At 41.8% G+C, this 25,351-nt stretch overlaps 1 protein-coding gene across 5 annotated transcripts in view; it reads right to left on the bottom strand.

Annotated features, from left to right (window-relative positions):
- c1h2orf88 (chromosome 1 C2orf88 homolog) overlaps positions 1-24,793 on the bottom strand; it is a 42,156-nt gene extending 17,363 nt beyond the window's left edge. The window contains exons 1-2 of one of the 5 annotated variants that reach the window (XR_010001023.1): positions 24,658-24,793; positions 23,719-23,829 (exon numbers count right to left, since the gene is read on the bottom strand). The gene's annotated coding sequence lies outside the window, so the exon portion shown is untranslated. Of the gene's footprint in view, positions 1-3,258; positions 3,279-10,008; positions 10,256-23,718; positions 23,830-24,076; positions 24,235-24,657 lie in introns of those variants that run through there. The other 4 variants (XR_010001024.1, XM_062963750.1, XM_008104779.3 and 1 more) reach the window with 4 other exon arrangements.
- Positions 24,794-25,351: the final 558 nt, after the last annotated feature.

Genomic DNA, 25,351 nt, shown 5'->3' with positions numbered 1-25,351 from the left:
CTCTTGTGTTACTGCATATAATACTAATACTAATACTAATAATAATAATAATAATTTTATTTATACCCTGCCTCCATCTCCCCCGAAGGGGACTCGGGGCGACTTACAGATAATACCAGATAAAAGCAATAACAATATACAGTGCATCAATAAACAAAAACATACATAAATTATAAAGTTTAAACATTAACCTATAAAACTAAAAAACACGCTTAATAGAACATGGAATTAAAGCAGCAAGGTTATGATAATAGACTAGGTAAAGTGCACATAAAAGTTCTGAGGATTTCCTTCCAATTGGTACACAAAAAAATTGTAAAGGAAAGAAAATACCAATTTTCCAGTGTTATTTACAGGCTTATGGGTACATTCAATGACATGCTAATTCTCAACATGTGTGAATGAACACATGTACAGAAAATACAGATTACATAATAGTGTGCTGTCAATGCGTGGATTATACAGACAACTACTCAGCCTCCGCCCAGAAAATACATTTTGTGGAAGCACACCAAGTCTATTGAATATCCTCTGTCCTTAGGACAGTTATTGTTTCACCCAAATAATTCTAAGAGTATAACTACATAGGATTCCTTGTAGGAGAAGGGATGGGATTTTGATGTATTTTGGAAATATTTTTATTGTTGATATAAACATTTCTAGCCACATACTCCTTAAATCATTTTGCTTCTATTTTGCCAGCCCAAGTTGCCTTGGTTGTTGACACTGATCTCCCCTGTATTTCATTCCAAAAAGGAAGATTTCCATCTCATATGATTTCCTTAAAAGTTGCTTCTTATCAAAACTGGCAACCCCTTGAAATTGTTGGTACCTATGATTGTGAAACATTTTTTAACTCATTAGTTATTGTAATTTTAAAGAACTTCTCCAAATGTTTTGGAGAGATCTGACTATCCTTTTCAGCTTGCATTTCATCAGTTCCATCATTCCTGGTAATTTTTATTTTTAAAACAATCAGATGTGAGCAGGTGCTTGATAACATTTCCATTCAGTTTCATAGCACTGCTGTCATCTATGATTCCCAGCCAATCCACTTACATCTTGCACCTGAGATAGTCCTAGGATGTGAAGTGAAGGAAGACCCTGCTTTTTCCAGGCTCAGGAAATCTCTACCTACAAAGGCTATGACACCCAAACTGAGTTCTTAGATTAATGTATTTTAGGCTGGATCTACACTGTCATATAACCCAGATTATCTACTTTGAACTGGATTATATGAGTCTACACTGCCATATAATCCAATTCAAAGCAGATAATCTGGATTTTATATCACAGTGTAGATCCAGCCAAGTCTAGACTTTAGTAAGTCTAGTCATTTCTCTAGCTCCAATATCTTCCAAATGTGTTTATGGGTACACCCAGGATGATTGAAAAGTTTCCAATATTGTTCCCGTTCTTTCTGGTTTTACTCTAGGTTAAAATAAACCTATCTACTGAGTTTATATAAAAAGTTTCTAATTGTATCAAGAGTTGACAGAAGATATACTGGAATAAACAAAATGTGCATGGGTCTCTAAAACAGTGGTTCTCAACCTGAGGTCCCCAGAAAACCTAACAGCTACTAAATTGGCTGGGATTTCTGGGAGTTGTAGGCCAATAACATCTGGGAAACCCAGGTTAAGAACCACAGCTCTAAAATAAAATCAGAAAGAACAAGAACAAAAGTCTTTTTTAATCAGTGCAGATATGCTCTATAATTTAATTAACAAAATCCCTTTTTGTTCAGATACTTGTTAACAGTTTCCCATATTCATTTCCTTTCCAAAATGTTCCAGAATTCTGGGAAATTCAACTGTGGAAAGCTATACCCTTAACTGACACATTGTTTCGGCAATATTTGTATAAAGTATCATATTTTAGATTTTGGTTAGATCCAACTTCACTGCTTCTTTGAGATTTGATGGCTGTAAATTCAAGTGTTCAATCTGCCTAACAAGTCACTACAGTTGGCCCTCTGCACCCAATATATAAATATACACACACATACACATACACACACACACACACACACAGTAGAGTCTCACTTATCCAACGTTCTGGATTATCCAACGCATTTTTGTAGTCAATGTTTTCAATACATCGTGATATTTTGGTGATAAATTCGTAAATACAGTAATTACTACATAGCATTACTGCGTATTGAACTACTTTTTCTGTCAAATTTGTTGTATAACATGATGTTTTGGTGCTTAATTTGTAAAATCATAACCTAATTTAATGTTTAATAGGCTTTTCCTTAATCTCTCCTTATTATCCAACATATTCGCTTATCCAACATTCTGCAGGCCCGTTTACGTTGGATAAGCGAGACTCTACTGTATATATTTTAATCCAGACAATGTGGTCACTGTTGCTTGTTTTTGGTCAAAAGATATTTAGCCACTTGTGCTACTTCTATTTTAATCAGTTTTATACTAATTTATGCAATACTTTTGATTTAAAATATATACATAAATAAATAAATCCAAAAGCAACCATTGATGTTGTTGTGTAGTAAGACACAATTTAATTACATCAGTGGATATAATGGGACTTGCGCTTCCATAGATTTTGGTATTTACAGAGGGGTCCTGAAACCAAATCCCAGTGGGAACCAAGAGCACATCATACACTCTTTACCACAATTTTATTATAAGAGAATTCTTAAATCAGCTTTCCTCAAGTTAAGTACAACACGGTCTTCCGAAGTATAATGATACTATTTCCTGGTGGGATTCTTCAAATCCTACTAACTTTGGTTCTGTCGAAAAACACTGCCTTTCTGGACTTTTTTTTTTGCAAGCACTAGAATATATTCTACTCATAACTGGATCAAAACATGCGGTTGAATATAAAATATATAGACCCTTAGTGTTCAACCAACATCATAAATGGATTCAATCACTTTAAGTGAAGTACTTGTGAGTCAAGTGCGTGTCTTTGTGTAGGAAGAAATCTTCCGTTTCGGAGTAGATTGGATCTATTCCCTGACATTATCTCCTATCTCCCTGGTAACCAGGCACATATGCTCCTATCCAATGCTTCCTCCCTCCCAGCGTTTCCTTCATAAAGTTCACTACACAGGCAATACATTCGGAGCATCTCTGGCAACACTTACCAGCTCAAAGGCATGGAATGGACAAACTGCAGACACCTTGCACTACAATCAAGACTCAGCATATTATCTACCACCCTGTTTCTGTTTCCATACAAATAGGGAAATCAGCCAGCAGTAATGAAAAGGAAAACAGACAATACCTGTCAACTAGAGGCCACTTTCATTTCACTTTTTGTCCCTGTAATCACTGGATTTTGAAAAATGTGGCTTGTTGTGGAAACAAGGCTGGAGAGAAAGCCACAGTTGGGACGCCTTTTCCTAATGATAACTCTTCCAAGAGTGGATTTCCCTTCCTATGGGAAGATTTATCTCACTTCCTGTTGTCTCATCCCCGTTCTTAACTATATGTTTGTTACTCGGGGACTGCATGTATTCTAGTTTCTCCTTATGCAGTACTGCATTTTCTTTGCTCTAGTACTGGATACCAAGAGCTAAGAAATTTGAATAGGTGCTTCAGAGCAAAGCAAACACTATTCAGCCTTTACAAAGCAAGTCTTACATCAGCAACCTCTTTATGCCAGGGCAGGGAGTTTCAGTACCGAACAGCTCTCACAGCGAGGAAGTTAAGAAAATGTATATTTATATTTAAATATAAATTTATATTTAAAACACTTGGTCCCCAAGTAATTAAATTTAAGACTCTGGCTGCGTTGGAGCATGGAAAAGTCACTTTTTTGGACAACAGCTCCAAAAGTCTCCTTGTTAGTATAGTCAGTTAACCATGCTGCTGCAGACTCTAGAAGCCAAAAAGTAACCTTTTCAAGCTCTTCATCAGTGGGTATTTCCATTTTCTACAGAACTGTATCTAATGCAACAACACCACACAGATATCTTGCTGCACAGGTGTTGAAGTATCAAGAAAAATACTAACTTAAAAGGTAAAGGTTTTCCCCTGACATTAAGTCTAGTCGTGTCCGACTCTGAGGATTGGTGTTCATCTCCATTTCTAAACTGAAGAGCCGGCGTTGTCCATAGACACCTCCAAGGTCATATGGCCGGCATGACTGCATAGAGCACTGTTACCTTCCCGCCAGAACAGTACCTATTGATCTACTCACATTTGCATGTTTTCAAACTGCTAGGTTGGCAGAAGCTGAGGCTAACAGTGGGAGCTCACCCCGCTCCCCGGATTCAAATCACCAACCTTTCCATCAGCAAGTTCAGCAGCTCAGTGGTTTAATTTGCTGTGCCACCGGGGGCTCCATATATACTAACTTGCATTGGGTGAATTTCAATATGATCCTTGATAGCCTATATGTCCCTACAATACAGGGTGTTTGAAAAAGAACTCCCTAGTTTCAATTTAATTTACAGTAGGGAGTCTCACTTATCCAACACTCGCTTATCCAACGTTCTGGATTATCCAACGCTTTTTGTAGTCAGTGTTTTCAATACATCGTGATATTTTGGTGCCAAGTTCGTAAATACAGTAATTTCTACATAGCATTACTGTGTATTGTACTACATTTTCTGTCAAATTTGTGGTATAACATGATGTTTTGGTGCTTAATTTGTAAGTGAGACTCTGCTGTAAATGGAAACTAGGGAGTTCTTTTTCAAACACCCTGTACTTCCTTGATATTGCTCCTATTAAATGAAAGTGGGATTCTTACACAATTATATACAGGGCAGCAGTCTTAACTCCTTGCTTGGAAGCAAGCAACAAATATAGTTCTTGTAAGCTTTTGGATGAGGGGGTAAACTATCCCAGGGCCTATCAAGTCTGACAGTCCCCAATGTACTGGTCCATATTTTCTCCAGATTAGCAAATAACCAAGATGGTGGGCATCTGATCATTTTGCTGTGACCTTCTCTATAACTTTACAGAGGAACAGGAAACCTGTTCCCTGAATCCCTCATAGGTGAACTGGAGTGCTTCCTTGGCTGAAGATTTTTAACCTGGGATAAGTAGCAGCATTGAGAGAGAAGACGATTAAGCTCTAATTCACTCCTGTGTTCACCACCCATAAGCCCATTTCCTGCAAAGGAGCTAGAAAGCCAGTGATGATACATTTGGAGTGACCAAAGCAGTTGCCGAGGCACTTTGAAAGGAAAACTAACCCCAAAGTCATTACAAGAAGTTTGACAGGCATCCATCAGATATAGAAGATGAAGTTGTGCCTTGGGTTGCTGTGAGTTTTCCGGGCTGTATGGCCATGTTCCAGAAGCATTCTCTCCTTACGTTGTGTGTCTATGGCTGGCATCCTCAGAGGTTGTGAGGTCTGTTGGAAACTAAGCAAGTGGGATTTATATATCTGTGGAATGTCCAGAATGGGAAAAAGAACTCTTGTCTGTTGGAGGCAAGTGCGAATGTTGCAACTGGCCACCTTGATTAGCATCAGGGCCAGCTAATAAAGAATTCCCCCAGGCAGGAGGCAGCCAAGCTTTGAAGCTGCCAGGCTATTCAACGCTAATCAATGTTGCGAACTGCAACATTCACACTTTGCTCAGGGAAGAGTTCTCTCTCCCACCCTGGACCTTTCACAGATATATAGACCCCACTTGCCTAGTTTCCAACAGACCTCACAACCTCTGATGCCCGCCATAGATGTGGGTGAAACATCAGGAGAGAATGCTTCTGGAACATTGTCATTCTCACAGCAATCCAGTGATTCTGGCCATGAAAGCCTTCGACAACAAGATGTTGTGCCTTGCTCAATTTGGTTCTCAGTGGAATATATTCCACAGATTTGGAGTGTAGAATAGTGTATGGAAAGCTTCAGGTTTTTATTACATTTTTTTCAAAAAGAGATTACTCAGGACTGCGTGGAAATCATGGCAACACCTGTATATTGTTTGCCCTCCATTACATGACATGTCCACATCCTAGTCCATTTTTGTAAATATGCATTATTTTAAGAATACTGGATGCAGTCTAATACCCGTTCGTAGACTCCTAGAGACCTCGTGGGGCATCCAGTCCAACCCCCTGCCAAGAAGCAGGAAAACCACATTCAAAGCACCACCGACAGATGGCCAACAAGCAAGTATGTCTATTTAAATTCAAAGTAGTAGAGGACTGTTTGGGATATGACATAGCCAAAGAAAGGTTTGACTATTTTATCATACTCTATGCAGAAGCTAAGCAGCCAAGCAAATCCCTTGTCATATCATTTCCAAAAAATCCAAGACATGGTAATGCTTCTTGGATTAGATTAAACCCACATATCTACACTGCAGAATGAACACAGTTTGACACCACTTTAACCGCCACAGCTGATTACATTTCTACAAGGCCTTCAGCCATCTCCACCAAAGGGCTGCTGCCTCACCAAATCACAACTCCCATGATCTCAGAGCATAGAGCTCTGGCAGTTAAAGCAGTTAAAGCGGGGTCAAACTGTATTCATTCTGCAGTTCAGATGTGCCTTACATGAGCATTACAGGAGAGGAGCTTCCACCTGAACATTCGGAAGAACTTCCTGACTATAAGAGCTGTTCATGCGACCCTTCGGGGAGATAGGACAGCATATAAATAAAGATGATGATTATGATTATGATTATTATTTATGGGAGCCCCCGATGGTGCAATGGGTTAACCCTTGTGCCGGCTGGATTGCTGACCAAAAGGTCGGCAGTTTGAATCCGGGAGTGGGGTGAACTCCCATCTGTCAGCTCTAGCTCCCCATGCAGGGACATGAGAGAAGCCTCCTGCAGGATGGTAAAACATCAAACATCCAGGCATTCCTTGGACAATGTCCTTGCTGATGGTCAATTCTCACACATCAGAAGTGACTTGCAGTTTCTCAAGTCGCTCCTGACATGAAAAAGTTATTATTATTATATTGAACAGTGGAACTCTCTGCCTTGGAGTGTGGTGGAGGCTCTTCCCTTGTAGGCTTTCAAACAGAGGCTGGATGGCCATCTGTCAAAGTGCTTTGATTATTTTTCTTGGATGACAGAATGGGATTGGACGAGATGGTCCATGGGGCCTCTTCCAACTCTTGATTTTATATGCCAACCAGGAGGTTCCCAACCTTCTGGGATGTAGACTATTAGCCAAATCTGAACCTCTCCTGGACTCTGCTTTTACCTAAAGACATAGACAAGGTGGAGGCGGCCAGTGTGTGTGGACACCGGGCAGGGAGCAGGGCAAGCCCTCCCAAAGCCAAGTTTTCCAGCCATGTGAGTTTTGCAATATGGGCTGGGAAACTGCCGCTGCAAAGCCTGAAATGCACAGAACATAGATGCCCCCAAGGCCTATGATGGCTGGAAAACTTGGCTTTGGGAGGGCTTGCCCTGCTCCCTGCCCGGTGTCCACACACACTGGCCGCCTCCACCTTGCTGATGGTCAATTCTCACACATCAGAAGTGACTTGCAGTTTCTCAAGTCGCTCCTGACATGAAAAAGTTATTATTATTATATTGAACAGTGGAACTCTCTGCCTTGGAGTGTGGTGGAGGCTCTTCCCTTGTAGGCTTTCAAACAGAGGCTGGGATTTTCCAGCCATGTGAGTTTTGCAATATGGGCTGGGAAACTGCCGCTGCAAAGCCTGAAATGCACAGAACATAGATGCCCCCAAGGCCTATGATGGAGGAGAGCGCTTTGGGATTGATGGTCCAGCAGAGATGGAGGCTCTCTCTGCCTGGCCTGATTTCTTCTCTTCTGTGTTGCTGTGAGTTTTCCAGGCTGTATGGCCATGTTCCAGAAGCATTCTTTACTGACGTTACCCCCACATCTATGGCAGGCATCCTCAGAGGTTGTGAGGTCTGTTGGAAACTAGGCAAGTGGGGTCTATATGTCTGTGGAATGTACAGGTGGGAAAAAGGACTCTTGTCTGCTTGGGGCAGGTGTGAATGGCCACCTTGATTACCATTGAATAGCCTTGCAGATTCAGGGTCTGGTCGCCTCCTACCTGGGGAATCCTTTCTTGGGAGGTGATTAGGTAAAAGTAAAGGTTTTCCCCTGACATTAAGTCTAGTCGTGTCTGACTCTGGGGGTTGGTGCTCATCTCCATTTCTAAGCCGAAGAGCTGGCGTTGTCCGTAGGTGCCTCCAAGGTTATGTGGCCAGCATGACTGCATGGAATGTCGTTACCTTCCCACCGGAGTGGTATCTACTCACATCTGCATGTTTTTGAACTGCTAGGTTGGCAGAAGCTGGGGCTAACAACGGGAGCTAAACCCGCTCCCTGGATTCTAACCACTGACCTTTAAGTCAGTAAGTTCAGCAGCTCAACAGTTTAACCTACTGCACTACCGGGGGCTCCACTGGGAGGTGATTAGCAGGCCCTGATTGCTTCCTGTCTGGAATTCCCATTTTTGAGTGTTGTTTTTTTTTATTGATTTACTGTCCTGATTTTCGAATTTTTTCATCCAGAAAGAATGCTTCTGGCTACCAGTATTTTAAAAATTCTAAAATCAGGACAATAAATAAAGAACAAAACTCAGGGCCTTTCCACACAGCCATATACCCCAGAATATCAAGGCTGAAAATCCCACAATATCTGCTTTGAACTGGGTTATCCGAGTCCACACTGCCATATATCCCAGTTCAAAGCAGATAATGTAGGACTTTATTCAGCTGTGTGAAAGGGGCCTCAGAAAACAGAGGAATTCCATACATGAATTAATCAGGGCCAGCTAACACCTCGCAACAAATGCTTCCCCCGGGCAGGAATCAGCCAGGTTTTCAAGCTGCAAGGCTGTTCAATGCTAATTGCCTGGGGGAATCCTTTGTTGGGAGGTGTTAGCTGGCCCTGATTGATTCATGGCTGGAATTCCTCTGTTTTCAGAGTGGTGTTCTTTATTTACTGTCCTGAGAGCAGTGTAGTACAGTAGGGAGTCTCACTTATCCAACACTCGCTTATCCAACGCTCTGGATTATCCAACACATTTTTGTAGTCAATGTTTTCAATACATCGTGATATTTTGGTGCCAAATTCGTAAATACAGTAATTACTACATAGCATTAATGCGTATTGAACGACTTTTTCTGTCAAACTTGTTATATAACATGATGTTTTGGTGCTTAATTTGTAAAATCATAACCTAATTTGATGTTTAATAGGCTTTTCCTTAATCCCTCCTTATTATCCAACATATTCGCTTATCCAACGTTCTGCCGGCCCGTTTATGTTAGATAAGTGAGATTCTACTATATATGGTAGACTCATATACTCCAGTTCAAAGCAGATAATGTGGACTATCTGCTTTGATAATCTGGATTATATGGTAGTATAGAAGTTTTAGAGTTTTAGATTCTCCTAGGACAGTGGTTTTCAATCTGGGGTCCCCAGATGTTTTTGGACTTCAACTCTCAGAAATCTGAACTGCTGGTAAACTGGCTGGGATTTCTGGAAGTTGTAGGCCAAAACCATCTGTGGACTCCAGGTGGAGAACCACTGCCTTAGGCAATAAGTAGACAGACCTTGAAGCTGGCAAGCTATTCAATGCTAGTCAAGGTGGCCAATTGTAACATTCACACTTGCCTCAAACAGATGAAAGTTCTTTCTCCCACCCTGGACCTAAAAACCCCCTTGCCTAGTTTCCAACAGATCTAACAAACTATGGATGCCTGCCATAGATGCTGGCGAAACGTCAGGAGAGAATGCTTCTGGAATATGGCCATACAGCCCGGACAACTCAGCAACCCTTCGACAAGACATTTTCCTCTCCTTCCTCCGCCTTGCCTTGCTCCTAGTCTTCTTCTTGCCCTTCCGCCGCCTCTTCTCCCCCAGAGCCTCCAGCTGGCTCTCCAGCTCCAGCCTGCTGGAGGCAAACCTGGCCAAGGGAGGAGGGTTCTGGGGTGGAGGCTTGGACTCCTATGCCGCCCCCATTGCAAGGTTTTCAAGTAAGGGAGGACTCCCCTCCCCGAAAAGGAGGGCGAAGGGCTACAGACCCGGGCTTTGGAGGGCAGGGCGCCCTTCCCGTTGCTTGCTTGCTACTCACTCGTCTCCTGCAGGCAGTGGCCACAGCTCCAACCCTCCTGGCTCCCCGGGAGGCAAGGACACGCATCTTTCGGAGGGCGCCGGGGGGTCGCTTCCATGCACCCAGGCTTTAATGCACCCATAGGGCACGGAAATCGCCGGCGGAGAGGGAGAGGAGGAGGAGGAGAGCCCAGCCACCTCCGAGCATTTCAGCTGCAAGCGCCTTCTCTAGTGTGCACCTCTCCCTCGCTCACCCGCCCGCTCTCTTGAGTCAGCCGCCCTAGTGGCTCTCCGGCGCCACCTGCAGGCCCAGCCGCGCCACTGCTGGCAAGGGGAAAGAGCACAAAATTGCAGGAGGAAGAGAATACAATACAATTTTTGTTCCTGCGTTATCAATGTCATTGCCCATTGGTTCTATCATTACAACATGGGGAAAGTTGATTGAACACATCGTTTGCCATCGTTTTTCAATAAAGATAATAATAATAATAATACAGTAGAGTCTCACTTATCCAACGCTCGCTTATCCAACGTTCTGGATTATCCAACGCATTTTTGTAGTCAATGTGTTCAATATATCATGAGATTTTGGTGCTAAATTCATAAATACAGTAATTACTACATAGCATTACTGCGTATTGAACTACTTTTTCTGCCAAATTTGTTGTCTAACATGATGTTTTGGTGCTTCATTTGTAAAATCATAACCTAATTTGATGTTTAATAGGTTTTTCCTAAGGCCTCCTTATTATCCAACATATTCGCTTATCCAACATTCTGCCAGCCCGTTTATGTTGGATAAGTGAGACTCGACTGTAATAATAATAATAATAATAATATCGCACAGACAGATTGCAAGCAGAGGCATAATTCCAGACCACACCTGGAATACTGTGTCCAGTTCTGGGCACCACAATTGAAGAGAGATGTTGACAAGCTGGAAAGCATCCAGAGGAGGGCAACTAAAATGATTAAGGGTCTGGAGAATAAATAATAATAATAATAATAATAATAATAATAATAATCTTTATTTATACCCTGCCACCATCTCCCCAACGGGGACTTGGGGCGGCTTACATGGGGCCATGCCCAGAACAAGCCCTATGAGGAGCGGCTTAAAGAACTGGGCATGTTTCGCCTGCAGAAGACAAGGCTGAGAGGAGACATGATAGCCATGTACAAATACGTGAAGGGAAGTCATAGGGAGGAGGGAGCAAGCTTGTTTTCTGCTGCCCTGCAGACTAGGACACGGAACAATGGCTTCAAACTACAGGAAAGGAGATTCCACCTGAACATCAGGAAGAACTTCCTCACTGTGAGAGCTGTTCGACAGTGGAACTCTCTCCCCCGGACTGTGGTGGAGGCTCCTTCTTTGGAAGCTTTTAAGCAGAGGCTGGATGGCCATCTGTCGGCCGTGCTTTGAACGCGATTTCCTGCTACTTGGCAGGGGGTTGGACTGGATGGCCCATGAGGTCTCTTCCAACTCTACTATTCTATGATTCTATAACACCATTGCTCAGATGATTCATTGGAACTTGTGCCACAAATACAATCTGCCTGCGAGAAAGAACTTGTGGGATCACAAGCCGGAAAAAGTTAGAGAATGAACATGTCAAGCTACTCTGGGACTTCCGAATTCAGACAGAGCTTTGGAGCACAATATTCCTGATCTTACAATCGTGTTAAAAAACAAAGTATGGATTGTCGATGTTGCAATCCCAGGTGACAGCAGGATTGAAGAGAAACAACTGGAAAAGCTGACACGATATGTGGATTTAAAGATCGAATTGCAAAGACTCTGGCACAAGCCAGTCAAGGTGGTCCCAGTGCTGATCGGCACACTGGGTGCAGTGCCTAAAGACCTTGGCCTGCACTTAAACACAATTGGCGCTGACAAAATTACCACCTGCCTACTGCAGAAGGCCACCTTACTGGGATCTGCACGCATTATTCGCCGATACATCACACAGTCCTAGATACTTGGGAAGGGTTCGACGTGTGATCCAGGACAACAGCCAGCAGAATGTCTGCTGTGGACTCATCTTGTTGTGCTTCAAATAATAATAATAATAACGCAGCATTGCCCAAACATGATTCAAGGAACACGAAAGGCACTGCAAACTAACTCAACCAGAGAAGTCAGCCATAGCAGAGCATAGTTGATAGCTTTATAGTTGTTCATGCAAGGAATTACATCTGCCATACCTCCAATGAGCACAGAGAGGCTTCTATTGGAAAAAGCACTTACATCAAATATAAGGAGAGCCAGTGTAGTGTAATGGTTTGAGCATTGCACTACAACTCTGGAGACCAGGGTCTGAATCTCTTTCAGCCATGAAACCCACTCTGAAAGTCACACACACTCAGTCCTAGATAACCCAGTGATAGGTTCACTGTAGTGCTGTTGTAAGCTGTAATCGACTTGGAGGCACATAACAACAGTAACAATGACAGGGGAGGGATGTTTTTCCACCCCAGCTCTCAAGACCAACCAAGAGAATAGGTGGGATTACTTGAGTGTAAATCAAAATTGAGAGCCACCATGTCGTAGTGGTTTGAGCATTGAACGATGACTCTAGACACCACAGTTGGGCTTCCATCTTACCCATGAAAACCCTCTGGGTGACTTTTCTGTCCTCCGAACTAACTCTCTCAGGCGCTCTATTCTTGGCAAGAACAGAGTTCATTACAACAAAAGGTAAACAAAAAAGTAATTTAATTGTATTTAAGATCAGTTCCCTAACTCTACCCAGGATCTGACTAATAAACGAAGGAACAAATAAAAACTCAGAACTGAACTAGGTTTCTCTTACTTTCTTCTGAAGAGATGCTTTTCCTATACTCTTTTCTGTGTCCTTTGTCTGGCTTTAATTTCTGTGAACACCTCCTGTTACGTCGTTTTTCTTCTTTAAACTGTACCTCACTACTTCTGAGGATGCTTGCCATAAATGTGGGTGAAACATCAGGAGAGAATACTTCTGGAACATGGTCATACAGCCCGGAAAACATACAACAACCCTGTGATCCCAGCCATGAAAGCCTTCGACAACAAACTGTAAACTTGGTTCCTTAATACTTCAGGCTTGTTTCTCCAAGTCTTAAACTTAATTTCTTCAATCTTAAACTTCTTAAACCTTGACTCAGTTTCCTTAACGTTTGACTTAGTTTCCTAAACCTTACACGTGAAAGATATTGCAGCCTCTAGGCTCCTTGGCACCCTTAGACTGACTAACTGCAAAGCACTTGCTGAGGAGGACTGTAATCAATGCCGGGGGGGGGGGGGGTGTCTTGATGGGATACGGTTAATGAAGTTTCCTTTTGACCAAAAGGACTATACACAAAGGAAGTAAACCCATTCTAACTAAAGGAACAACTGAGGTTTAATAAAGAAAACAGTAAGAGCCTCTGTGGGGGCATGACAGTGACCTTAGGCAAGATGTACTCTTGTAGCGGAAGCCAGATTTCCCCTCTTCCCGGCTTCTCGTGTGTCTGTGCGGACGCAGTGGAAGTAGGAGACAGACAACTGGAGGTTTTTCCAAAGAAAGCAGTTTTACTAACGTTCCTGCAGCTGCAGAGGTTCATCCCACGCACAACTAGATGCTGAAAAGGGAGAACCCCGCAGACAGGGTCGAGTGTCTATTTATACAATTCAGTGGGTTCAGTTTACGACCGCCCACATATCAAACCATTGGTGCATATTTGTGGTGCAGTATTACATTTCATTACTTTCGTTTCTCTCAAAACACATGATTTCAGGGAAACCATGTGATAACCCATCGGCTGTGTTCCTGGCCTGCTCGTACCTCCTTATATGGCCATTTCCTCCTACCCCTTCATTCCTGCCTTATTCCCCCATTTTTTTTTTATTTTTATTTTTTGCGAAGCGTGTATACAAAAGCTGAAGCAAACTAAATGAGCAGACTTATGGGTCCCTCCAATCCCTTCTAGCTTGCAGCCAAGCTATCTTTTCAGTGGAAAATGAGCGCAGAATAGCATTTGTACATAGTTTCATCACCAGAGGTAAACAACACATGAGGATTAAAAATATTAATCAGGTTTTAGAAAGGACATAGTCCACAGTAGAATTCTGATCTAGCCCAGTCATTTGGCTTCTTCCGATGATGGATTTGTTGCTATGGCCAGAGGTGGCCATTCACATACATGTCCAACTTTCAGGTCTTTTCAGTCTTTGGCATAAAGTCAAACTGGGGGTGTGTTTCCTCTTCCTTGATCAAAGGAATAATGTTCAGTTAATTTGAAGAAAGTCTCTTTGTCCAATCAAGTCTCTAGTCTCTAAGAATTGTCTCTGTGTAAAGAAAAGTCCGTAAAGAAAATCTCCATCTCTCACAGGGCTTTAGCTGTCATACCCAGTATGTGTGGCGTGGGGTAGACTTAAACTCCTACGGGTTTTGGATTCCAAAACAGGCCTTCCAGTAATAATGCCTTATGGATCTCCATTTTGGAAAACAGGCCTCTCAGTAACAATGCCTTATGGATCTCCAATTTAGGAACAGGAGTCCAAAAAAAAGCTGAAAAAAGAAAGCAGGAAGACAGTGAGAGCGAATGGGGGAGGGGGAACGGATTACCCATCTGTCGATCATCCTGTTCGGCATCACTTTTGTCTCAGCCAATCTTGTTGAAATCCCTTGTCTCTCCACGGGTGGGGCAGGTAGGCCACTATTCAGCTCCCAAACGACCCCTCCATGGCCTCTTGAGAAATGATTCCTCCATGGGCCTTCTTTCGCGATCTGCAGTAATCCTTTTTACTCTGGTCCTGCTGCAATGGTTAACTTATTTTTATTCTTTGTCACATTGTCTCCGTGCTATATCCTCCTTTTGGCTTAAAAAGCAAGGTTGTTAGATGGCATATGAAAAAGTCCCTCATTGTCTCTCAAATCCGGCAAAAATCCGAATTATTTGCAATGTCCCATTACAAAAGGTCCTATCCAGGAGAGTTGGGTCAAAATAGAAAATTGTATGTTGTTGAGTTGGTCAGCCCTTACAGCCTCCAGCCTGATGCCACACTCCATCACAGCCTTAACACTCAGCAACACCTATAGGCCCTCCCAGGCCTCTCAATAAACATGTCTCATAGACTTCTGGGTTTATCCCATACAGGAGTTCAGGACCCGTAGCAAAAAAACAATGAGAGGGAAAAGAAGGGGAGGGAAATACTCATCCTTCCAGGCTGTATGGCTCTTGAAGCACTCTCTCTAGTCGTTTCGCTCACATCCACGGCAGGCCTCCTCAGAGGTTGTGCCTTTGACAACACACTCATCTGTCTTGAAATCCAACAAAATCTTTCTTCTCCGCATCTTTTTCTTTTCCTTTCCGCAAACGATTTAACAATCGTGTATCCACTTGCTGCAATGCAATCTTCCACTCCAGTCCTGCTGCAGTGTTAAACTTACTCAATTCCCCTTTTACACCGACTCGTTGAACAGCTCAAAATTTGTTAGTAACACACGTTGAAAAGCCTCCTGCCGCTTCTCAAATCTGGCAAAATCCAGGCTGGGGGCGATGGAAAAAATGCCCCTATTTGCATGATCTAATGTCCCGTTTACAAAAGTCCTAGTCCTTCCTTTCCGTAACCTTTAGAAAGAGTTGGGCCAAAATCACAAAGTCCAGAATCCAAATCTCACAAAATTATTATGAAGCAACATGAGACGTAGCCAATTATATCATGTCTTTGGTTCTCAAAAGGATAACTTTTTATCACTTGGGCACTAGCTCCCTTTTTGAATAAAATGTCAATCAAAAAAATTTAAAAATCAATGTCAGTTCTTAATCCTTCTGTGTCAGGAATATGGGATCAATTTTTTTTTTCAAAAATAATTTATTTATTTATTTATTTATTTTTTCTTAATAAACATAATCTTTATTCTCTGTAGTTATACACATTTTAAGATGCTTTTAAAAATTCAAACTTTAAACACCTTTATTATGTAGGAGAACGCAGTAAGAAAATAAAGTCCATCAAAAATGTAAACCCTCCAGCATTCTCCTTTCCAAAACATTCATTCACATTCCTTCTCCTTCTTCTTGACTCACCAAGATCACCTGTATTCCAAAGTGCTGCAAAAAAAAAAGGACCTCCAACATTTCCCTATAACCTGTAAGGGGTTTAAAGTCTGTAGAACAGAAAAAAGGGGGAGTAGCCCACAGAGGCTTGAGTTTTCAAAAGTGCACTTGTTCAGGCTCATTTTTTTTTTTTTCCTTGAGATTCAATTTCTGGGCAGATGTCCAGCTCTTATCACCATGTTCTCTAAAAACACTGAAGCATTGTTCTTTCAAAACAAGGAATTTTTTTTTCTCTCAAGCCTAAGACCATTTTTTTTCCCCAAAAAAAAATATCTACAGCTTCCGAATTGCTTCTGAACAAATCTACTAACATTGTTTATAACTCTTTATGCATTTTGAATTCAACACATACATCTCATTCACACAAAGTCCACAGGAATTCTGATTAGTGGTTAGTTGTTTAGATAAAGTCACACACTCTCTCTCAGCTCATGAAACATTCTCACCCAGTTGTCCCAAAATAAGTCCAAAGCAAGGATTTAAGATCCAGGCGAAAGACAGAACCCCAAAATATTATATATATATATACACACATTTACATCATCATTTTCTTTCTTTTTTTTTTTCTCATATTAGATTCACATTACATTTTTAAAACTTCACTAGTTCACAGCGGCTTTCATTTGACCTTGGCTGTCCACTGGAATTCCATTATCTTTCTCTGGGCATTTCGCCTGAGTTTTAACAAGAATAACAGGGAGTTTTTACCTTGAACTGTCTGCCAAGATTTTCCCACTATCTTTTTGGCATGAGGCCCAGGTGCAAAGGAAAACTTTTTAAGAAAACAGCCTTTGTTCCTCAGAAATAACAAGGAAAAAACTTTCTGAGCCTCAACACCACTTTTTCTCGCCTCTCTGCAGCTTGTCAGCAAAAGCAAACTAACACAGACCCTCTTCGAATCAGATTTTTTCAACCGTAATAAAACATTTCTAGATATTTGTGCTCAACATTTTTTGTGTAAATCTATAGACTCATTTTTCATTTTCACTTCAATATTACCACGAAACATGCAGAACTTGAAACTCATTATTCCCCACACATGACAAAGAAATCAAACAGTTTTTTGTTTTTTGTTTTTTTTTTTCCTTTCCCCTGGAGTTGCGACTCCTCATGAGCCCTGCACGACTTGGTCTTGGGGCACCCTCACAAGTCTTGTTCTCTGGGGAATTCCTTCTACGGCTCTACTTGCAACTGAGCCGAAATTGTCTAACATACACTGTAATGGGGTGGTGGATTTGAACCCACTGCCTCCCATCCTGCCTAATAGAGGGGACTGCCTTGGACTGGGCACCTGGACACTCAACGGTGTGTGTCAGGAATCACAAGACAGAACCCCTTTTATACCTCCCTGGGAACCTTTGTGTCCCTCCCGGCGCGGTTCCCTTAGTGTCTCATTTAACCACTATACTTGCCAGATTGCTGTAGACGTCGGACCAACCTTCGCCCCTGGGCTTTTTCCCTGGATCCTTTTCCCTGCCTGGTTTCTTTGGAACCTCGCTGTCGTTGCGGCTCCCACCGTCGGCCGGCGTTGGCATCAGAGGCAAGTACCGCAGCCGGTCTTACAATATTCAGGGGCCCCTTCTCGTCTCACGGTAGTTGCCTCTGGCCCCCACCGCCGAGTTGGGACCGTCCCGCCAACGGGATCCGTCTCCGATCTCCTGGCCCGTCTTATTGTGGAATCACGTCGGGGTCACCAGAAAATGTAGCGGAAGCCAGATTTCCCCTCTTCCCGGCTTCTCGTGTGTCTGTGCGGACGCAGTGGAAGTAGGAGACAGACAACTGGAGGTTTTTCCAAAGAAAGCAGTTTTACTAACGTTCCTGCAGCTGCAGAGGTTCATCCCACGCACAACTAGATGCTGAAAAGGGAGAACCCCGCAGACAGGGTCGAGTGTCTATTTATACAATTCAGTGGGTTCAGTTTACGACCGCCCACATATCAAACCATTGGTGCATATTTGTGGTGCAGTATTACATTTCATTACTTTCGTTTCTCTCAAAACACATGATTTCAGGGAAACCATGTGATAACCCATCGGCTGTGTTCCTGGCCTGCTCGTACCTCCTTATATGGCCATTTCCTCCTACCCCTTCATTCCTGCCTTACTCTCTCAGCCTCAGAAAAATGCAATGGCAAATTACTTCTGAACAAATCTTGCCAAGATAGGTTTGCTTTAGGGTACATAAGTGGGAAAAGACTTGAATGCATTCCATGCGATATGTAGAGCACCCTTTGAAAGAAACAAAATTTAAGTGCCTCTGAGGATGCCTGCCATAGATGTGGGCAAAACGTCAGGAGAGAATACTTCTGGAACATGGCCACACAGCCCGAAAGACATACAACAACCCAAAAATTAAGTGGAAGAACTGTCTTATCTCTGTGGAACACCAATGTTCCCTGAACTGGAACAGACTAAACAACTGGAGCAACCTGTGTATGATAATGGTGGAGCATAATTCTCCATTGATGTCACTATACTATTAATGTCTGCAATGTAGTGGAGTTTTCTGGAAAAAGTTTTGTCCCCTTTATGGCCATGGGAAAAGCTGATGGCTGTTTCTTCTTCCCTGGATATGCGCTGCAGATTAACAGTATCTCTGCATACTTCTGCAGTTCAATAGTGGTTGGGAAGGTTGGGCAAAACAGTATCCAGGGAGTCTCCAGCTAACCCTGCATAGCTGAGCAAAGCACTGTATTAGGAAGTGCAGGATATCTCCTTCCACAGGCCCCAAAAGTACTTGTGCTGATATAATTGGCAGTTTTTTCTGATTCTGGCGTGGATATTGTGCTTGGATTTTACTCTCTGAATAAGATTCAAGAACTGCAATCTTGCTGGAAACAGTTAAAAAAAAAGACATTGCAAAGTTTAAGAAGGGGATTAAAATAGAATAGAGAATGCTTCTGGAACATGGCCCTACAGCCCGGAAAATTCACAGAAACTCAGTGATTCCGGTCATGACAACACATAGATAGCTTTGTTTTATTCAAACTCTTTCATTTCCTCGTTATGCCTTCAATATTCCCCAAAAAACACTTATAGCAAGATTTTCATAATCTCCAAATTGATTTAAATGCAATTAAATAAAGATATTTAAATCCTGCGAGAGTGGAATACATGGGAAGATATTACTAGTATTTGTCATTAGCCCTGGCACTCAGAACTACAGGGAGTTACATTAATGAACGAGTTATTTATTTATCGTGTTAGAAGCAAACCGAGGGTACAAGTTGTAATGTATTTGAAAACACAAAATTTTAAAAGAACTTGGCATTATACTAAATGTCCTTTGACCAGAAGCTGGCCACTTGGAGTGCCTCTGATGTTGCTATAAGAAGGTCCCCCATTGTGCATGTGGAAGGGTTCAAACTGTATTGTAGTAGGTGGTCTATGGTTTGCTCTTCTCCACACTTTGTAGCCCCATTTCTTAAGCTTGGTGGTGCCCGAGCGCAGGTTGTTCAGTGCCTTCCAAGTCCCAGTCTTCTGTGTGCCCAGGAGGGAGTCTCTCATCCGATGTCAACCACTGATTGAGGTTCCGGGTTTCAGCCTGCCACTTTTGGACTCTCGCTTGCTGAGGTGTTCCTGTGAGTATCTCTGTAGATCTTAGAAAACTATTTCTTGATTTAAGGCATTGTCATGCTGGCTGATACCCGAACAGGGGATGGGCTGGAGATGTCAAAGACTTGGTTGTTTCATTGCTGGTTACTACTTCCCGGCAGATGTCAGCTAAACAGTATAATTTCTGCGGTGGTGTGGGGAGTAGACATCCTATAATGTGGCATGTCTCATTAAGAGCCACATCCACTGTTTTAACGTGGTGAGATGTGTTCCACACTGGGCATATGTATTCAGCAGCAGAGTAGCAAAGCGCAAGGGCAGATGACTTCACTGTATCTGGTTGTGATCCCCAGGTTGTGCCAGTCAGCCTTCGTACAGTATTATTTTTAGCACCCACCTTTTGCTTGATAGTCAAGCAATGCACCAGTTAAAAAACATGAAATAAAAATAAAAAAAACCCAAACAAGGCTCAGTCCTAGCATATGCATAAAACACTGCATCTCTGTGTAAATTTAGTTACAATAAACTCAATAAGTAAAGAGAGAGGTGTAAGTCATTTTTTCCTAATCATTTCCCAGTTTCACATCAATGGAAATAAAATCTCATTCAACACAGTAGGAAGCTTTAGCAGGCATTCCAGAGAGCTGTGCACAGCATATATCTGCCAAACAGCCAAGGGATTAAGTGAACAGAGGCTATTAAAATACTCCAAAGAGGATCAAAGTGATTTGTGACTGAAAAAAAATATCACAGACTAGATATACAAACAGCTGATGAACCTGGTTCCAGTTGATAAATCTGTAGAAACATTTATCTGGTTTCAAGTACTAGGTAGAACATTATAGAATCTGATGACAACAATGATGATGATGATGAAGAAAACGATGATGAAGAAAATGATGATGTTTAGTTCTGGGCTACATAAGCTTCATAAAAAAGTGGCAGAATGGGCGGTGCAATTACAGATTATACAACAGTGGGATGGGGATAAAAATAGACAACTAACTTGCATGTCGTTTATTTATTTAAAGAAATTGTATTCTAGTCTCCAGCCAAAGAGGTTCTTAGATTGGATTACAAAACTAATATTAAAAATCATTGCTTTCAACCAAAAAAGGTAAAAGACAAATATGCTAAGGAGGAAGGATACTAAAAGTCAATATAGGCAGCCCCTCTATATCCATGGATTCTGTATCAGTGGGTTCAAGCATCCATGGATTAAATTTTTCAAAAAGCAGACCTTAATTTTGTCATTTTATTTAAGTTATGCCACTTTACTACACTATCTATATATAGAGTTAACAACAAAACCACTGGGCCAAATCACGCCAAATTTGGCCACAATATACCAACACATCCAAGGTAAGTCCTTCACTCAACCCCTCCGCCCCAAAAACCAAAAAAACAACAACACAGGATTGGCCTATACTGTATCTGTTTTTCACTTCTTTCCCCACCCTTTTCAGCTAGAATGGTACGCTACCTTCTTTTCCCTTCACAGGGCCCCACTCTACAGATATACATATTATGGAGAAACTGGACTCCCCTCCTGAAACACAGACTCGACATAAGCTCAATATAATCAAATATTAATTTTTATTATATATTTTTAACAACTTTGCAATACCAGGAAGTTGGCATTCCTCCGTACCGCCCTTTTTCATACTTTCATTGACCCTGCTATGTAAGACTGGTAACTGCACACACCAGAAATATTAGCAGACCCCTTTGTGAATGAGTGGATTGGCTAAGGCAGTGATTCTCAACCTGGGTCCTCAGATGTTTTTAGCCTACAACTCCCAGTTTACCAGCTGTTAGGATTTCTGGGAGTAGAAGGCCAAAACATGTGGGAACCCACATGGCTTAAGTGGCCTAAGGCAAAGGCTCCACAGGAAATGCTTGTATACTTCCCAAACCCCAGATTGGTATTTTCCTTTATGTGTATGAAGGGCCATTTAAAGGGACTTTTTCCTCATTCCTGAGCATGCCTGTGTACTCTCCTTGGACTCATTCATAAAGCCCTGTAAAACTTCATTCATAATTATTGCATGCATAATAATAACAACACCATCAATTGACGGCAACACCATCAAGGCCATAAACACCTGGGCCATACCTGTCATAAGATATACTGCTGGCATTATAAATTGAAAACAGGCGGAACTGGACAATTTGGACAGAAAACAAGAAAACTCATGACCATTAATCATTCACTGCACCCTCGCAGTGATGTTGAGCGGCTATATCTGCCTAGAAGATCAGGGGGCAGAGGACAAGTAAAACAAGCAGTCAAAGAAGAAGAACATGCCCTGGCAAAATATGTAAAGCAAAGTGAAGAACCTGCTTTGATTGAAGTCAAAAATCAGAAACTCCTCAAAGCACAGCAGTCAAAAAACTAGTACAAGAAAACCACACTACAAACTAGAGCTGACAGCTGGCACAACAAAACATTGCATGGAAAGTTCCTTGACAAAATTGAAGGAAAAGCTGATAAGGAGAAGACCTGCCTATGGCTCATGAATGGGACACTGAAGAAGGAAACAGAAGGCCTGATCCTTGCAGCCCAGGAGCAAGCCATCAGAACAAATGCAATTAAGGCCAAGATCGAAAAATCAGCTGATGACCCAAAATGCAGACTATGCAAGGAAACTGACGAAACCATTGATCATATCCTCAGCTGCTGTAAGAAAATTGCACAGACAGACTACAAACAGAGGCACAGCTATGTGGCCCACATGATTCATTGGAACTTATGCCTCAAGTACCACCTCCCAGTAGTAAAGAACTGGTTGGATCACAAACCTGCAAAAGTATTGGAAAATGAGCATGCAAAGATACTGTGGGACTTCCGAATCCAGACTGACAAAGTTCTGGAACACAACACACCAGACATCACAGTTGTGGAAAAGAAAAAGGTTTGGGTCATTGATGTTGCCATCCCAGGTGACAGTCACATTGACGAAAAACAACAGGAAAAACTCAGCCGCTATCAGGACCTCAAGATTGAACTTCAAAGACTCTGGCAGAAACCAGTGCAGGTGGTCCCGGTGGTGACCGGCACATTGGGTGCTGTGCCAAAAGATCTCAGCCGGCATTTGGAAACAACAGACATTGACAAAATTACAATCTGCCAACTGCAAAAGGCCACCTTACTGGGATCTGCGCGCATCATCCGAAAATACATCACACAGTCCTAGACACTTGGGAAGTGTTCGACTTGTGATTTTGTGATATGAAATCCAGCATGTCTATCTTGTTTGCTGTGTCATACAATAAAATAATAATAATAATAATAATAAACTTTATTTCTATTCTGCCCTATCTTCCAGAAGGGACTTAGGGCAGATTCCAACAAACAACGGCATGCATTCAATGCCTTCAATAAACAGATAAATATTGGCATAAAATCCTAACAAGACTCCATATATGAATACGTTAAAAACCTAACATCAAATTAAACCTAATATCGATGAATTGAGTATAATATAAATAACCTAAACCAATATAGTCAGACAATCAGACAAGAATCATATAGTGACATAAAATCTAAATATACGTTCAGAGTAATTTACAAAAGCCAACTGAAATTCATAAACCTTATGTGATAAAATATAACTACATGTGCTTATGCTGTGTATGGACATACACAATGAAACTGTACAACATTTTCCACTCCAATATCATCATCTAGCACAGAAAAGGTTTTTTTTGGCTTGCAGCAAAAAGTCAGGCCAGGGACAGACCCAGGGCCCTTCCACATAGCCATATAACCCAGAATATCAAGGCAGAAAATCCCACATTATCTGCTTTCAACTAGGTTATGTGTCATTTATTCCAGTTCAAAGCAATAATGTGGGATTTTATTCAGCTGTGTGGAAGGGGGCATTTATTATGCTTATGAAGGACATGAATTCCTGAGTCACTCCGCTAGAGTAATTTCCGCCTACCAACACAACAAGTGAATAGCACTCCAGCATCATCTCTGATACTATCCCAGCTAGATCAGGAAGACAAACTATTAGTATAGCAAAAGAATCCCAGCAACTCATCCTCAAATAGTCACTCAAACCCAGCAGAATGTAAAGTAGGGTACTCACTTGGTCAAGGGGGTGGTATCATGATGCCCCTGTTTATAAAACCACCTAATCCAAGATGGCACTGTGCTCTTCAGGCTTATAGACTGGTGCCCAGAGGAAAAGTCCTGGGAGCTAGAAAGAGTAGAAGAGCCCTTGAAAACACAGAAGCTAACAATCTCTGAATATAGCACAATAATAGAAATAGAATTAGTAGCTGATCATTCTTGGTGATTCTATCCATACTTCACTTTAAACAGTCTCCTTCTGAAGACTCACAACTGAAGTTCGTTACTAACATATTTAAAACGTAATGACACAAGTTTAAACTGCTGTGTAGACAAATTACAATTGTTGGGTGGTTGTTTTAAAAATCTTATACCTTAAAGAAAAGTCTTCAATTATTTTCAAAAGGTATTTCGTCACCAATATTATAATCCAATCTTTTGATCACCTCTTGCCACCAATGGCTGGCTGACATTTCTTACACGGCTAGAAAACGTTTCCTAGGCAAACATTGTTCATGCAGCCATTGTGACACAACTGCAAATGTGAGGGCATTTTAGGATGAAGTTACACGTTCAAGGGTAAAGATCAGATTAACAGTGTATTAATTTGTATCCCTATTTAAGAAAGCAGACCCACCTCTTCATAATCTCCAAGAGCAATTAGTTCCTGTAACTAAATACTGTAACAATGGAAGGTACCTTTGTTGACCCGCTAAACCTAACACGGGTAATGGTTGAGCATTTACATTCTCTGAGAAGTTGCTTAGACTGTTAAGACAACATAATATCTTATGTGGCAGGGTTGACAGGCAACAACACATATTTTGTCTTTCATAAGAATTAAAATAGTGAACAACAAATATCAGGGGCCAATGAGCTAACTCTGTGCTCCAGTAGGATGGCATCAGGACCTGACAACAAATGCCCCAAGCCAAGCCTATGGTGTCCTACGTACCTGGCATCATGTTTACAAGGCACATGGGAGATTCCCGAAGGAACTGATGAAGGTGTTATTAGAGTTGGAATTTAGGTTCTTTTGTCCTGAGGTCTCCACAGTTCTTACTAGTCACAACATCACTGTTGCCATGACAGCTGGGAGGTTCCATGTTTATATCTGAGCAGTGGCACAATATAGGCCACACACACACACACACACACACACACACACACACAAAATCTTGGATTTTAGTCAAATTAAGACTACTCATAGACCGAAGGCATTATGTATTCTTGCAAAGATCATAGATTGAAGATATAATAGAGTGAAGCGAAGGACAAGAGGAATCCGCTCACCTCTGCAGGAGACTACCGTATACCATGCAGCTGTGGACAAGTCTACATAGGGACCACCAAACACAGCATTGCCCAGGAATACAAAGGGAACATGAAAGGCACTATATCAAGGAACACAAAAGGCACTGCAGACTAACTCAACCAGAGAAGTCAGCTATAGCAGAGCACTTGATGAACCAACCTGGATACAGCATATTATTTGAGAACACAGAAATGCTGGACCATTGCAACAACTACCATGTCAGAACTACACAGAGGAGCTATTTAAATCCACAAGCATGTGGACGATTTCAATAGAAAGGAGGAAACCATGAAAATGAACAAAATCTGGCTACAAGTATTAAAAAAACTCCAAA

Source organism: Anolis carolinensis, chromosome 1, assembly GCF_035594765.1.
Source record: "Anolis carolinensis isolate JA03-04 chromosome 1, rAnoCar3.1.pri, whole genome shotgun sequence".
Lineage (NCBI taxonomy): Eukaryota > Metazoa > Chordata > Lepidosauria > Squamata > Dactyloidae > Anolis > Anolis carolinensis.
The sequence above is the reverse complement of the archived record's forward strand: the minus strand, read 5'-3'. Positions and strand labels throughout refer to the sequence as shown.